Source organism: Benincasa hispida, chromosome 10, assembly GCF_027475165.1.
Source record: "Benincasa hispida cultivar pf3 chromosome 10, pf3_genome.v1.1, whole genome shotgun sequence".
Classification (NCBI taxonomy): domain Eukaryota; kingdom Viridiplantae; phylum Streptophyta; class Magnoliopsida; order Cucurbitales; family Cucurbitaceae; genus Benincasa; species Benincasa hispida.
Window position 1 is genome coordinate 49553129 of NC_143487.1, and position 17567 is coordinate 49570695.

The 17567-nt window shown below is 38.7% G+C and overlaps 1 pseudogene; it reads right to left on the reverse strand.

The window, feature by feature from the left end:
- Positions 1-14781: 14781 nt before the first annotated feature.
- LOC120089123 (exopolygalacturonase pseudogene) lies at positions 14782-16087 on the reverse strand (annotated as a pseudogene).
- Between the last annotated feature and the right edge of the window lie 1480 nt (positions 16088-17567).

Below are 17567 nucleotides of genomic sequence, written 5' to 3' on the forward strand. Positions count from 1 at the left end.
CTTTTCTTCTTCCTTCTTCAGGCGCCTTTCCTTATGCCTGTGCTCTTTCCTTTCTTTCTTCTCTTTCTTTTTCCTTAGCTTGGCCTCCTCATCTTCTTCATCCTCCTTCTTTTCTTTATTCTTTTTCTCTTTGTGATGATGGGATGGCTCACCTTCTCCAATATTCTTTCCCTTGTTCTTCTTTTTCTCCTCTTCCACCTCTTATTGCTTCTCTGCTGTGACTTCTTCTAATGCGACTTTGATGGGTCCGTCATAGGATTCTACTTGCGTAGTTTCCTCAGGATCCCTTATGGCTAGAGTGCTTCTCCTTGTCTCATCTTCCATCATTTTCTCTACCACCACAACTTCCTCCGTCACTGCCACTTCCTCAGTCACCTCCACCGTCACCTGCTTTGTAGACAGGGGTTGATTTACAACCCCTACCTCGGGTAGTCCTCCTCCTTCCTCCAAGTTACTCAGAATGTTTTCGAATACCTCATTGTCATCTCGTCTCTTCTTTTCGCTTTCACTGGAAACTGCTGGAGTTGAGAGTGGGGTGCTTTCAGTACTTTTCCCCCTTTTGAACTATAGTGGTCTAACGGCTAAAGGGTTTCACTAGGGTCTTACGGCGATTCTAGGAACAGTGTGAGGTTGAGCAGCAAGATGGCGACTAGCAGCAAGGAATGCTGCTTCTCGCATGGAAAGTTGGTCTGTTGAAGGTGTTGAGGGTGAAGCGGAAGGTTGGGAAGTTTGGTCGGCCATGGATGTTGAGGTGAAAGAGAGCTGGAAAACGTTAGGGTTTTAGGGAAGAAGAAAGCTCGATATGCAGGGGCACTAGGATTTCAGATTGCAAATGAGGCAAAGTGTGCTCACAGATGGGAAAGTCCTTTTTATAGGTTGGGCCTTAGTGGGCCCAACGCTATTTTTGCAGTGGCAGACCTCGAGACACTCAAAAGGCCCACCATTTGAACTCCCCTCATTTATGAGGTTTGAGAGTAAATGTCCTTTCGTCTGCAGACTCATCATTTCTTTGGAATATGGAACGATTGGACTTCTCAATTTTACAAAAAGAATTATCTTTAATATTTTATTAGAATGGACGCAAGGAAAAGATTAACGCAATGTGTTCACCAATGCAAATGCATCTTTGCAGAGGATGGGCAACAATGCATACATCCCCGCAACACACCCCTCAGCTAAACGCATTTCTGGAGGATCGGGTGCACGGTATTGCTACCAGCGCAACACTACCTCAACATAGTGCATTTTGCTATGGACGGGCGAAGGACACACGCGCGCGCAACACACTCCTCAATGCAATTATTTGAATTGGATGAACGCAAAGTGTACCTTGTTGGTTTAGGATGGGTCCATTATCGCCATGCATATTGGATGTGTTTTATTTTATTATTATTAAAAATTTAATTTAATTTATTTTTTTTTCATCAACGCAAGTTGCTATGACTTACGGTAATAAAATTTCTTCTCATTACTCAATCATTCACCAATTAAAGAATAAGGCATTAAATATAGAAAAGTTAAAGGAATTAAAGCAAACACAGAAATAAATGCACGGACAGTAAATGAAGAATAAATTCATAAAGTCATGAAACAAATTAAAGGAAGCAGTAAAGACAAAGTTCAGAAATTCATAAAGACGAGAATTAGAGAAAGCATTTAAACATAAATGTGAGATATGGACCGGAAGATGACGTTCTTTGCATGAGCATAATCCACACCTCTGCAGGCGATCCATCTTGCCTGCCCAATGTCCTCAGGGACATTGCTCCTTTCCATGAGATCCTGGGGCTTCGGAGTTGCTGGGCAACATACCAGGTGTTCTATTTCTAAGCTCAGAGGCCAGCTGGCCCACTTGAATCTCTAAGTTTCAAATTCAAGACGTCTGCGCTTGCATCACTGCATCATTTCTGTCTATATACTGTTTGAGCAGGGCCTCCAATGAGCTTCAAGATGTGTTTGAAGATGAGGGTTGTTGATTATGCAATTGCCATGGTTGCCCCTGATTCGAGTTATGGTGAAAAGGATGAGGGTTCCCTCGATTTCCACTTTGATGGTTGCGAGGCCTCCCTTGGTTAGGATTCCCTCCCCAACCAAAGTTAGAATGGTTCCTCTAACCTGGATTGTAGGTGTTGCTGAAGGGGTTTTTTTGGATGGCGCATACTTGTTGGATATTTGATGGGCACATTTCTGCTACATGAGCCCCTCCACAATTAACGTAACTTATTGCAGCCACTTGAGCTGGTGCAGCGGGTTGCGCTAATTGTTGGGAGATGGCTCCTTGATTGATTGCCATCGATTGGAGTATTGAGGTCACTGCGGCCATTTGAGCTGCCAAAGTGGTCATTGTCTCCGCAGGGACAATGGCAGTGTCATTCTTCCTTCTTTCAGAGCCTCTGCCTCCATAACCATCATCAATCCAGTCATCCATGTTCCGCGATATATGGTCAAGGATGACCTTGGCCTCGGTATACGTCTTGTCCATAAAACCTACCGTCACGGGGTATCCCGATATGCTAGCAATTCTTTACCAATCTTCGAAATCGCACGCAGGCAGTGCTCAGGGTCTCAGGTCTCATTGTCCATTTTCTCAAAGTTCAGCACATCCTTTCGTCGCCTTTCGTTGACGGCCGAGAGGAAGAACTTCTTCATGAATCGCTCCACCAGCTGATCCCATGATGTAATCTCGTTCGACTTCAGTGAGTGAGCCCACCTCTTGGCTTCGTCCCTCAAGGTGTAAGGTAATAAATACAGTCTAATACCCTCAGGGGTAACGCCAAGTAATGAGAAGTTTTCGCACATTTCGACAAAACTGGTCAAGTGGGCATGCGGGTCTTCACCTTGCAGACCCCCAAATTGCCCTGTGCTCTGGATCATTTGAAGCATAACCGGTTTCATTTCGAACCTTGCGTTCTCCTCTACTGTAGGCCTCGAAATTCCAGGCGAAAAATCGTAAAGGTTAGGCGCCGCGTAGTTCTTTGTGGAACTGTTACGATCAGCGGCAAGGAAGACTGGGTCCTGCGCTGGCCGTACCGCCCTTGATTTCCTACGGGAGCCGCATTGTCCATATTATCTGCCATATCAGCTGCTCTCTTTCACCTTGCTCGATTCTGGCATGCCCGTGTGCGAAAGGTATGCTCGATCTCTAGGTCAGCTACGAATTCTGGTTCGGTACCAGTACTCATAAACCGTCAAACTGCTCTTCGCGTTGAACAACCAGTATAAAGAGATCTGTCTTACAAAATACCATAAACACATTCAAACAATAACCGTTAACCCATCCCCAGCAACGACGCCATAAACTTGATGACATATTTTTAATCTAAGCTACAAGTCCATGTTCCCGTTACCAGTTCCCCAGCAACGGCGCCATAAACTTACACGTAGATTTTTAAGTCTTTATCATCATACAAGCTCAACATAAACTTGTAACATATGTATGAATATGAATGAATCTTATGTCATACAATGCATGGATGATTGCGATGATATGCGATACTACTTCTAGATATGCGTTATTAATGAATGTTCTTGTAGTATGTTGTGCGTTGTCACAAGTTTCCTTGCGTTGAAACCAAGTATAATTTCATCGCAAGTTTCTCGATGTGATCCGAGGTCGAACACAGGGATTGTTTTAGGTTGACTGCGTCATATTTGTGATATATGCGATCGGGGGTTTTTCAATTTAATAAAAGTGTTGTTTGTACATGCGATAAAGTAAATTGTGCATTAAAGTAAAAATAAGCGATAAAAATGCAATAATGAAGTAAATTGCGATGAAAGTCAAGTGTGATAAAATAAACCTAAGCTATGATGATACAAGATACAGGTTACATGATACAAGATATCGAGGTTGAGACTGAATGTGAGGAATATACAAAGATCGTGTTATGCGGTGGCAAGGCTTATGTGCGAAACAGAAAGAGAAAGGATAATTAATATAAATAGTACAAGTTTCTTAATTGCGTTAAAGATATAAGTACGGTTCCACTTTCCCTTAGCGTATACCTCTCGGTGATTGGCCGAGTTTTCCACGTCTCTATGGTGAAACAGGGACGAACGTAGTGAACGCAAGATTGCTTCCATCTCTAGAAGTACTTCTTGCTTTAGTTAACGCATTCTTCTAACCTTCTCTTGACAGATCATAATGGCATCTTCACTTCTGCTCTCACAGGTGAAGATGTCGTTTAGCATGCTTTAGCTAAACATCTTTATTTCTTTAGCACATATTAATTTACTTGTTTAATTCATATTAATCACCAAGGGATTAAGAAAACATCATGGAGAAAGCAATTAATGGAGGAACGGAAATAGACAGAAATATGGAAATGAAAGTGATCATGACATTTAATTATAAAATCAAGCGTCTGATACATGGTTGTGAATGATCTAGACTAAGAAGATGAAATACAATTGATGAATAAGAGTTAGAAATAGATACAGAAGAGTGCCAATGTCTTGACACCGATCTGGATGGAGAGATTGCTTGTCGGCGTAGATGGAGTGAATGGAAGGATAAGCTTCCCTCTCAGGCTTGCTCAACCGGTAGAGTTGATCTAGGTACAGAGCTTCACGGCTGGGATTTGGAATGATTCGCCCTGAGACTCGCCTCTCGGCCTTGTCTCTTTTCTTCTCGGATCTTCTTCAATCAGCACTCAGATCAGCCTCTCTCTCAATAGCCTCGTATCAATTATCCCGTGTATCAAGTATATCTTTCAGTGAATTCTTTAAGGGGTGAAAGCTTTGACTCTTTGACTTATGGTCCTCGCTGTATTTTTATGGAAATTTCGAGAATGGTGGAATAAGTATTCCTTTTGTTATGCAAACAGTCCGTCGAAAATGCACAAAGGTTAGTTGTACACGTGTCAAAATCCTCCGTGATTGCGCTGCTCATTTGCATCTTCGATTTTGTGCCCGCATGCGGTGTTGTTTTTATTACCAGATGCAGTTGAAGTTCAGCTCTGGATCGATTGTCGCATGCGCCATCATTGCGTTGATCGTCTATTCCTGAATGATGGGCGCAATGCAACGTAGATGTGTCAATCTCTCTCTTGAGCCATGAGCGCATACGGTGACTGGATATCCTACAAAACAGACTTGAAATATTCTTTTCTACCATCACAATTGTGTTAATGGGTGTATTGACGACAATTTATAATTATTGTGTTAATGGGTGTATTGGCCATAATATCTAAATAAAGTAGTATAAATAACTTGTTAGAAATTATGTTAGAAACGAACAAATATATATACCTCAGTTCAGAGATCTTAAAGGTTGATGAAACTATGTAGAGTTATGACTGTTGAGGAATAAAGGTATGTATCTGTTTAAGCCAAGGAATAAATTATCGAGACAAGAATTGATGAAGGACTAGTGTTATGTTTTGTGTTGGCTAGTACAATTAGTGGTAGTATAAATACGCATGTCGGTACTTAAGTATAAGGTTAAAAATTGTTTTATGGATAAGATGGAAAAAAAGAAGAGTCTATAGATTTATTAAAGGTTCTGAGATATTAAACCAAACGTTTTGAGAGGAACTTTGAAAAGGATTAATAAGTCATAAGCACTTTGGCAATACTAGGAACTTGATGGACTAGGTAAAGTATGTGTAGTGCTATGAAGAATTCTTTTGTTATATCTAGCTAAGTTGATGTCATTAAAGGAAGCTAAAATAGTTAGACATGACATGGGACTTAAAGGGGATAAAGCAAGGTGTCATTTGTCTAGGTTGAAAGATTATTTTAGTATACCTAGACTAAACCCAGAGCCTTATTGTGATGAAGAGATCCAAGTTAGGCAAATTTGAAGAAAGAAAAGTCTTTTGGAGTTTAAAAGTACGCAAAATTGGCAAAGAAGAATTCTACAAGATGAAAATTCTTAGTGAGAAGGATACAATTTATGGAGGAGTTAGGTAAAATATAATTTAGCAAAGAGATTATGTTCCACTTGGAAAGTGGGGAGAAAAAAAAAAGAGATGTCTTGAATTTAGTTGTTTTATGAGAAAAGTATCCAAGAAAGTTTACTCTTTTGGAGAGAGAGAAAAATTTAATGTGTTCAAAACTCTTAGTTGAGTATGGTTTGGAGGCTTGGGACGAAGGGTTACAAGGTATTTGTTCTAGTGTAAAAGAAGAATACCTCATTATCATGTGAAACTTTGGGACAATATGTGTTGGATGGAAAAATAGCTTACATACGTGATTGGGTATGGAACTTGATTTTAACACAAGAATCTGTTACCGAAATAGAAGGTCGAGAAGGGATAAGCTAAAATGGAGTTACTAGTAGCATAGATGTTCAAGAACCATTGACATGGTATGTTGAGGCTTCATTAATTAAGAGGTTAATCAATGAGGGCATTAGTAAGATTTAAGGGATTTTGAGTTTATGTGCTAATTGGAAACATGAACTAGAAAGACCATCAAATGGATTGAAAAAGGAAACTAATCTAGCTTGAGGTAGACAAAAGTGGTATATACACATAAGTAAGTAAGTTGGATCTTCCAATATAACCATTGCCATAAGGGATAGACTTGGTAATAAAGTTGAGTTGATAACAAGAAGTTGCTAAAAGTGGGTTTGGAGCATTACAAGATAGTATGTTTTCTCTTGCATGAGCAATGAGTTAACTAGCTTTCGGGAGTACAAGTAATCCAAGCTAGGACTTATGAATCAAGGTTTTATTGTAAAAACTAACCTCAGGGATCAATTACGGTTATTATGAGGTTATGAAAGTGTGTTATTAATTGACTGATGCTTCAGAATCCAGGGACTTCAAAACCTCATTTTTGGAGGGAATTCTAGACTCGTTCGCAGTAGGGTCTAAGTAAGGATATGTGATTGTTTTAAAGCTAAAGAATAATATGAGGATTGGCGCACGTTTTATAGCCTGTGGCAGTATAGAGCCTCATGATGAGTTTCTCATGAATGTGAGACTTAATTAGACAGAGTTATTTTCAAACATGTAGACCCTAAAAAAGACATCACAATCGGTGCTTCTAAGAGTAGAAGCAGTTTTTAGTTGACTAGATTTGTTGCAGTACGTATCTTTAGATGACACATTATATAGTATGACCAGTTTCTCCATAACACATATGAAGTTTTCCCAGTGATAGAATGGTAAGCTTATATATATGTTTTTAGTGGATAATACTTTTTTAAGCTCATGATAGTTTCATCGTTCTCAGCTTGAACGTGTTAAAGTATTGTTGGTTTTCAGCATCTTAAGTTTCATAGTTATATATGGAAGGGGTTGTCACACCTCTTTGATGCTAGTTTCAGCTATGTCAAGCAACGACGCTCGTTTTACATCAAGTTTTTGGAAGGGTCTCCGAGAAGGTGTTGGATACCCAGTCAGAATGTATACAACTTTTAGCTTTCAGACTAATGGTCAAACAGAGCATTTGAACCAGATATGGGAAGATATGTTATGCACCCGTGCAATGAAGCATTGGCAAGAGGCGCTGCCCAAAGGTTGCTTATGTGTTGGGATGATAAGAGGATGCATGAGCGAGAGCGAGAAGGCTAGACAATGAGCACAAGACACTGGGCATTGAAGTGTTGTACGTGCGGACGATCTTGTAGCTACCAGCGTGCTAAATGATGCATTAGACAATGGCACTACACGATAGGCAATAGCACTACATGATCAGCATAAGCACTAGACGATAGCGTTAAATGATGAGCTCGGGTGCTAGACGATAAGCAGAGACACTAGACGATGCATTAGGCGTGGGCGCTGGGCAATAGACTTAAGCTCTACATGACGGCGCTACACGATGAACGTGAGCACTACACGATAGGCAAAGCGTTAGACGATGGGCATTGTGCGATAGACGTAGACGCTAGACAATGGCGCTACACAATAAGCAGACGTGCTAGATGATAAGCGTGATGCGCTAGATGATGGGGTCAGTGCTACACGATAAGCGACAACGATAGATCACTAGATGTTGGAGCTATGCGATGGGTAGGCGTTACACGATGAGTAACAGTGAGATCGTTGGTAATTACTGGAAGATAAGTCATGCGGTAATGCCAGAGCTATACGATGCACTACGAGCCAAGGATATCTGAAGATTTGTGGGCTGAGAAGAACTAACTAGACATATAGCAATGAAAGGGGATGTCTGAAGACCATGCAATTTGAGTTGGGCGAAGGAGAAGGCATGCAAATCAGTTAGGTTGAGTTGGAGGAAGAAGAGGTAGACACTTCAAGCTGGTGGTGGCAAGGTTAGGCATTGGCAACCAGAAAAGGGAATGCCTGGGCATGTTGCAAGCTTGAGGTGTCAAGATAAGGTGAAGGATGAACGCCTATAAATAGGGCTAGAGGCTTCACTTCAGTTCACAAAAAGCAGTTTCATTTCGAAAGATCACCTAAGAGGAGTAGTTAAGAGTAATTAAGAAGAAATCTTGCATTGAACTGAGGAAGAGCACGTTGATCTGAGCGGTGAGAAAAGTAAGGATGTTGGGCGGTGCAGACTCTACGGACAGACGATAGTGCTAAGTTCAATCGAGGAATTCTTCCAAATTACTCGTGTAAATCAGGTGATTCATGGACCAAAAGCTTTTAAATTGAATGCAGTTTCAGTATGAGTGCTGCTATGAGAAAATTCTAAGTTTAATGCTGTCAAATTTAAGAAAAATTGAGAGGTGCTAACGAATAAGGAGGCATCAGTCCAAGTAGAGAAAAATTGAGACTCCAAACTCTTGAGAGGGAACTTCAAGGCAAAACTTTATAGTAAGCTAGTTAAGACATTTCTAAACATTTTTGTAGAAGGAAATGTCTTGAGATATGGTCCGGAATGAGGAGTAAGCTAAGCTTGGAGTTGAATCTGAAATAAGATTCAATAGAAGGCCAAAGGAAACCGGGTGAACTGGGAAGGAAAAGTAATCCCAACAGATCACTGTGAGTGATTTCTTATTTTAGTCTTTTAGCATATTCTGTACTAATATGTTATTGTTTTGAATGAATGCTTGTTACCATGAAAAGAGCAAGGGATTGGGATAGTCAGGGGGTCAACAAATCTAGCTTCTGAGCCCGAAAAAGAATCTCATAGGATGGTTAGGGGACCAAGAAGTCTAGTTCTTTAGCCTACAGGAGGAACGTTGCATGGGATGGTTAGAGGACCGACGGGCCTAGCTTCTGAGCCCATGAGAGGGAGAATTATGTGCACATAAGTTTATGAATGTTATAAATGTGAAATGTTATCTATCTACCATTTGTGTAGGTAAGTTTGTGAAAAGCTTTCATTCAGGATGGAGGTTTTCTTAGTAACCTCATGTTATGATGTTTATAAGTTGAAATAGATTTATAGAGTTATGATTCCACTCACTGGACTTCAAAGCTCATGCTTTACTTTCATGTTTTCCTTGCAGGTAGCAAAAAAGTTCAGGTTGCAGAAAGTGGTCAAGGTCTGCCACAAGATAGAATAATTACTAGAATAAAGTTTGTAGTTAGGATGAGGCTGCTGTTGTAAAACACAGTTTAAAACGTATAAGCTAGTTTCCTAAACAAAGTTGCAATTTCCTTTATTTCATTAAGTTTTCCACTGTGAAATTAATTTTTTTAAAGGATACTAGTAAGAATGGGCAATAGGTGTCATGAAAGAGCGATATCTGTTGTCTTCACGCCTTCTTATAGGTAAGAGATGAAACCTGGGAGGGGGTGTGATAGATAGGGTCTCTCCCGACGACGTAATGGACCGTCATAAAGGCCCGTCGGGATTTCTGCGTAAAGAAGTGCATCAGGAGTTCCTCAGGAACTCTCGACAATTAAAAAAAAGCCTGTCGGAAGTTCCTAAGGACTCTAAACACATGAAGAAGTTTGTCGAGAGTCCCTAGGGAACTCCCTATGCCTCTTCTAATCGTTGGAAGTTCTATGGAACTCCCGAAGGATCTCCCAACGCCTGTCGAGTAGTTTTAGGAGATCCTGTCACACCCCGCTCCAGATTACCCTTATAACCTGGATGGAATAGTGACTGCAGCAGTTACCAACCCTCTTACTGGCACTTACTGCTTATCTAACCAGTTAAATTTTGCTCAAACCCTGAATACGTACATATCATCAATATACGAACATATTAACTTAGAACTTAACACATTTACATTACAGGGTTTCGCAGCATTGTTCATACATGAATATTACAACTTAGTGAGCCCCATCAAGAATACTAGTCACTAGACAGACACATGTGTACTAATTAATACAGGTCTTCAATTACGCTTCCTTCAACCTGTTTCTTTGAGTGGCAGAGCAGTAGCAGAAAAGTCTTTTGGGAACTGACCGCTACCTGAAAGGAAAACATTTGAAAACATGAGCTAGAAGCCCAGTGAATGACTTAATAAAAACATAAATCTCATGCTTAAACTGAAAGCTTGAAAACATAATATTGGAACTAAAATATGTCAAGCACACGTGTACATAAAACCTTTAAAACCATTGTATCTGAAACCTGAATCTTAGTTGAGAATAAACATTCATCGCTCTAATTCCCAACGCCAAACCATGGCCAGATGAGACCCCTACCTCGATCTGCTCATACTGAACTATGGCTAGGAGAGATCCTTATGTTAAACTCTTTAAATATACTAATGGGCATCTCAAGCAACTTCCTTTAAACATAAACATTGATAACAACTCTTAAACACCATTAGACATCATTATTCCCTAGTTGAGAACGAGCATACATCGCTCTAGCTCCCAATGTCTGTTACTGGCCAAGAGACCCATACTTCGGCCTCCCTTTGTTAGTATATGGCCTAGGAGACCCATACTTCAGCCTCTTATTCAGAACTACCTACGTGCACGTCGAGTTTTCTATGTACCGTCAACACCTTAGGTACATTTATTTAGATACCTTCCTTACCTTCAGTATCCGACTCACTTAAGCTACCAAATTCTCGAAGAGCATTAAAAGAATAGTTCTCAAATATAGCATAGAAAACTCTTAAGGATAGCTTCCCTACCTTCAGTATTCCTTTTCATTATGTTTAGGAATACCAACGCATGTACTTTGACAACCTTAGGTATTTAAAACATAGTACATCAAGCTTTATTCAACCTTATCTTTAACCCTAACGCATGTTTCATACTTTGTAAAATAAGTTGGCTTAAATCATGTTGAACTAGCTTGTAAAAATCATTAGCATGCGTTAGACATGGAAAACATACTTGGAAAACTCATACATTAGTAAACATCATGCGTTGATCATGCTTTCAATCATAGGAATTAGTTGCTTGGAATCCCATAAAATTTAGCATGAGACTAACTTTGCTCAATCCCTCGACGTCGTATTACTTACGTGCACATGGTTATAACTGAGTAGCGTCATACCTTAGGTACTTAACTAGGATATCTTCTCATTGTCCTTCAGTATCCATCGTATAACTAATCATAAACATTTAGTTGAAAACTAAGGCTTAGTGCTCAAATCACCATACTAGTTCATCATGAAAATGGAGTTACTAAAACATGCTAAAAGTATTTGGACAAGATAACATACTTAAATCATGTCAATTTCCATGGAAAACATGCTTTACTTAGCATGAGAAATAGCTTCAAACATATGTTGCTTGGCACTTCATATAAACACTTAACATGAGAAATAAATTCAAAGAAATCATGGTTTCTAAATTATTAAAACATTAAATCATCACATAGTCACTCACAGTTCGTCGGGGCTCTTAACGGTTTATACACCTCTCCTAGCTCTTCTTGGCCTGAAAGAACATAATTCCCGATTAACTTCCTTAGAATTCTTAGCAAAATACCTCAACTAGTTCGTTTACTAATGGAAATTTCCTCATCAAGACAACATTGCTAGCGAGATAACCTTTATGAGTCAATTCATCCTCATGAACGAGATCAAGCATATCATTAGCAAAACTTCAACCTAGCGATACTTACCACACCAACTAGGTTCCACCCAAATTTCCAGCGAGATTTCCTTCTTGAACGAGATCTTTAGCAAAAAATTAGCAAGATTATCATCCTGAGCGAGATCCCCATCCTCCTTATCTCGCTCTCGCTCTCCACGGTGAGCTGTTTGCTTGTTCTTCCCAAGCAGTTGTCTGCTTATGCACAGATTTCCTGCTTCAACTTCACAAATTCATAACTCAAAATCTTGAACTCTTTTCAAGAAACTTCCTTCTACAAACTTGTTTAGAATCAAGTTAGCAACATTATCTTAAAATTTCAGCTCAAAATTCTTCGTATTTGATCTGGAGATTCAAACCTTCATTATTGGCCCCAATTCAAGCAGCTGCCTGCTTGTTCAACAATTTCCAGTTCAAATTTCAAAAATATATAACTCGATTTTCAGGTATCATCTTAAAAAGTTTCATTCTACAAAGTTGTTTATAACTGAGTTAACAATATTACCTCAAATTTTTAGCTCAAAAAGCTTCGTAATTCATCCTAGAGCTTCAATTCTTCACTGATGGCCTAGATTCATCCGAGAAACGAACCCTTCGTTTTTATTTTGCCCCTCCGGCCTTATTCCTGCGAGTTTTCCCTCCAACCGCATAAACACAGAGAGCTTTCAAATGCCACTAAAATTACACAAATAGCCTAAGTAGTTTGTCTAAACCGACCCAATGAATTCGACCTTCTTGCTTATATCACCGCCCAAAATCCTGTGTGAACCCTCCTTGTGCCACCTTGTCCACTATTGGTGTTGAAGGGCTAGGATTTAGCAAATTTTCTTTTGCTAACTGCACTGACAATATTACTTCAGCACTACACCTCATTAGATGGCATGGTCTCATCCATATGCTTATTATGCATTCCATCATCAAGCATGACCTTTTTTAGCCTAGCCGAGTTTTGTCCTACTTTTACACTTAGCTACCCAAGAGCTTATTTCTTCTTGCTTCCATCTTCTATCCTTCCTAAGACATGGCTTCATTAAGCTCATTAGAAGACATCACATTACTTACTCTTACTTAAAGTAATTAGGGTTCGAGTTTTACAGATCCCATCTGGTAAAAAACCAGATCCCCTTCTCCATTCCCCTTCTTCTCCATTAGTCAAGTTTTTAGGACCCTAGCCGCAGCCCCTTCCCCCTTGCGCCGCCTCCTATTTCCTTTCCCTTCCTCCTTCGTCGTGACCTATTTCCTTCGTCTTTCCCCTTCGCCACCACCTCCTTCCCCTTCCCCCTTCGCGCCACCACCGGCCATTTCTTCTCCATTAACGCTTTCAATTAACCCAAACTAGAAACCCCTTCTCTTCGCATCTCTTCTCCATCTCCTTGCGGTCGTCGTTCCATTGCTTGTCATTCGCCACTCTGGTGTCCTTTGCAAGCTTTCAACAAGTTCGCTCGCATTCCTTTCGTTTCCTTTCTCTTATTTTGCGAATTTAAGCCATTGTTTAATTTCTCATGAATTTGAAATCCGATTAGTCATTGAAATCCGATTACAATTGCTTTGGTTTATTGTCATTTAGCATCTATCTCATTTGTTGTTCTTTAAATTAAATCTAATGTTTCTAGCATATGTTTTTTTTCCTTCCTTGTTGCACTAATTGATATTGACCCATTTCATTATGTTACAATTTCCGCAATTTGGTGGATTGTGGATGTTATTGTGGATTACGAATGTTATTGTGAATTGTGAAATATGGATGTTTCATGTAATTAATATTATGGATGTTATTGTGAATTATGGATTATGGATTGTGAATGTTATTGTGAATTGTGGATTATAGATGTTACAATTTTTGTAATTTGGTGGATTGAGTCTTTTTTTTTTTTTTCCTTTTAATTCTTAAGGTTAGGGATTTAGTGACTAAAACTAATTAAAAATATATTTCAAATTTAGTATGATGTTTATGAGATGTTGACACATGTATAAGTAAAATGATCCATCACATAGTGTTCACCTCTGTTAATTCAACTAACTTAATGAAGGAAAATTGAACCTTATACCCCTAAACACTATACCTCTAAAAAACTTTGGTTTTCAAACCAAATCAATAACATTAGGGGCAAAAAAATGGACCCCTTTTACTTATTACTTAATTTGGACTTAGTTTAAGGCAAAAAAATCAATAACATTAGGGGCAGAAAAAGTCAAATCGCCTATTAGAGATTATTTAAAATTTTAAATTCTCCAAACAAACTTGGAATTTTTTATTAAATTAATCAAGATTCATACTTAATAAAGACTTTGTACTTTGTTCTATATTCCAGGTTATTGTTTTGAATTACAAGTTGGTCAGAAAAGATTTATTTTTAAGGATGAATAAAGAATGGATTAAACTAAGGAATAAGTTATCAGTGAAGTATAAAGAAGGAGTATCCCAGGTTTTAGGTATGACAAAGTTTCATGTCAATGATTCCGGACGAATAAGATGTCCATGCAAGAATTGTATGAATTCAATTTGGGAAAAATTAGATATCGTGGAACGACATCTATTAACATATGGAATATCTCCATCATACTGTGAATGGGTATATCATGGAGAGCCAGTAAACTTATCTAGAGGTTTTGAAAGTCATACAACTCATTCAATACAGAATGTCAAAGTAGATAGTATAGAAGATGTAGCATCATGCATTCATGTAATACAAAAAAAAATGTTAATAAAGAAGACATTTCTGGATTAATCAATTGATCAAAATAATATATTAAAAATATTTGGTCACCATAATTTAATTCTATGAGAATTTGGGTGCTAAAGTTTTATGCAATTACAAAAATAATTTGTGTGTCTAAACTGATTGCTTTGGAATATCTCAATTAATTACAATTTTTTTCATCAAATAGTCATCTCTTCAAAAATAGCTTAAGTTGATGCAAAAGCATTAGGAGAAATAGAAGAACCAGGCGAAGGATTTTGTTTTCTAGAAATGGTGGGCTTCACATTTAAACTTTGAGATGTAATTCGGCCTTTCCTTCTGCTATATGTGAGGTCAATGTCAGCTAGCTCTATATCTTCACAAGGAAACTCAGAACTACAAACAAGTTTGGCCGTGAGCGGATTATTTGAAGTACCTCTGATATTCTTGAAACTAACCTTACTAATCTTGACTTTTGATGGACTCTGAAAGGCAAGAATATAGGACATGATTTTGTCACTTAATTTAAGTATTAAAAATTAAATTAAAAAAAGTTTAATAACTTTCGTACCTTTTTATTACATAGGTTGTGTGGACAGTATTCCTGATCTATAAGAATTGGATTGCTAACATTGACCATGATTATATCTTCATAGTGCATATCAGAAGCGATTCCAGCAGTAGGAGAACTTGGCCATGTTTTGATTCTAACGCCGTTCGATGTATTCATTATTGTACAATTTTTAACTATGATTCCCTCCACAGGTTCTTCAGCATTGTATTTTCCTAGGCTTCCTACACTTATACCATGTCCAGGCCCACATGTCACATTAGTAATTGTTATTTGCTTACTTCCATCCCCAAGTGAGATACAATCATCTCCAGTACCAATGTTTGTATTAAGGACATTAATCCCAACAGATCGATAATGTGAATTCCATCAGTATTAACACTACTTCTTGGTGCATTTATGGTGAAATGTTGGAAGGTGAGGTTCTTACAACCCAATACATTGACATGAAAGTTCTTACTATCTTTAGATGATATATCACTTACTGTCGAATTTGTGATAAAGCTTAACTTCAAACTCTGCATTTTTAAGTAAAATAAATTATCATGCTTATGTATATTTACTTAAAAAAGAGGAAATGTAAATGTTAGTTTGACAGATAAAATTGTAACAAATAAATAATATTTAGGCCAATAGTACTAAAAATGTTTGCTAAATGATTAAATGATGCTTACGATGGGAATTCGATCACACTTTGGGTTTTTATGGCAATCATTTTTCTCCCACACCACTTTTCCTTACCCATCTAAAACACCACCACCTGTTAACGTTAAGTAATCGATATATCTGAAACTAATCCATCCGTCTCCTGTTAGATCCAGTGTTGCCTGCAATGTTCCTTGAAGTTGAATTTCGATGGGGCTTTTGCAAGGGCCCACCAACTTAACTGCACTTAACTTGTAAGTTTCTTTTGGAATAATTACTTTACTTTGGGTTGTTGATGCACAAGCTTCCTTCCATGCATTGTTAGAGCCTATTTAATTTTTAAAATATATTAATAAATTTGATTGATGCCACTAGATATTTTCTTTTTCTCAGTCGAGAGTTGCTCACCAATAAGGAGATAGTTGGGCCAAGTAGAGAAAAATTGAGACTCCAAACTCTCAAGACTTCAAGGCGAAACTTTATGGTAAGCTAGTTAAGACATTTCTAAACATTTTTGTAGAAGGAAATGTCTTGAGATATGGTCCAAAATGAAGAGTAAGCTAAGCTTGGAGTTGAATCTGAAATAAGATTCAATAGAAGGCCAAGGGAAACCAGGTGAACTGGGAAGGAAGAGAAATCCCAACAGATCACTGTGAGTGGTTTCTTATTTTAGTCTTTTAGCATATTCTGAACTAATATGCTATTGTTATGAATGAATGCTTGTTACCATGAAAAGAGCAAGGGATTGGGATAGTCAGGGGGTCAACAAACCTAGCTTCTGAGCCCGAAAAAGAATCTCATAGGATGGTTAGGGGACCAAGAAGTCTAGTTCTTTAGCCTGCGGGAGGAACATCGCATGGGATGGTTAGAGGACCGACGGGCCTAGCTTCTGAGCCCATGAGAGGGAGAATTATGTGCACATAAGTTTATGAATGTTATAAATGTGAAATGTTAACTATCTACCGTGTGTGTAGGTAAGTTTGTGAAAAGCTTTCATTCAGGATGGAGGTTTACTTAGTAACCTCATGTTATGATGTTTATAAGTTGAAATAGACTTATAGAGTTATGATTCCACTCACTAGACTTCAAAGCTCATGCTTTATTTTCATGTTTTCCTTACAGGTAGCAGAAGAGTCCATGTTGCAAGAAGTGGTCGAGGTCTGCCACAAGATAGAATAATTACTAGAATAAGATTTGTAGTCGAGATGAGGCTACTGTTGTAAAACATAGATTAAAACATATAAACTGGTTTCCTAAACAAAGTTGCAATTTCCTTTATTTCTTTAAGTTTTTCGCTGCAAAATTAATTGTTTTAAAGGATACTAGTAAGAATGGGCAATAGGTGTCATGAAATAGCAATATCTGTTGTCTTCACGCCTCCTTATAGGTAAGAGATGAAACTTGGGAGGGGGTGTGATAGATAGGGTCTCTCCCGATGACGTAATGGACTGTCAAGAGTTCCTAAGGAACTCCCGATGATGTAAAGGCCCGTCGAGAGATCCTAAGGAACCCCCGACACGTAAAGAAGTGCGTCGGGAGTTCCTTAGGAACTCTCGATGCGTAAAGAAGCCCATCGGGAGTTCCTAAGGAACTTCAAACGCATGATGAAGTTTGTCGGGAGTTCCTAAGGAACTTTCAATGCCTCTTTTAATCGTCGGGTGTTCTAAGGAACTCCTGACGGATCTCTCAATGCCCGTCTAGCGACATAGAGAGATCCCATCTGGTAAAAACCAAATCCCCATCCCCATTCTTCTTCTTCTACATTACTCAAATTTTTAGAACTCTAGCAGCCGCCCC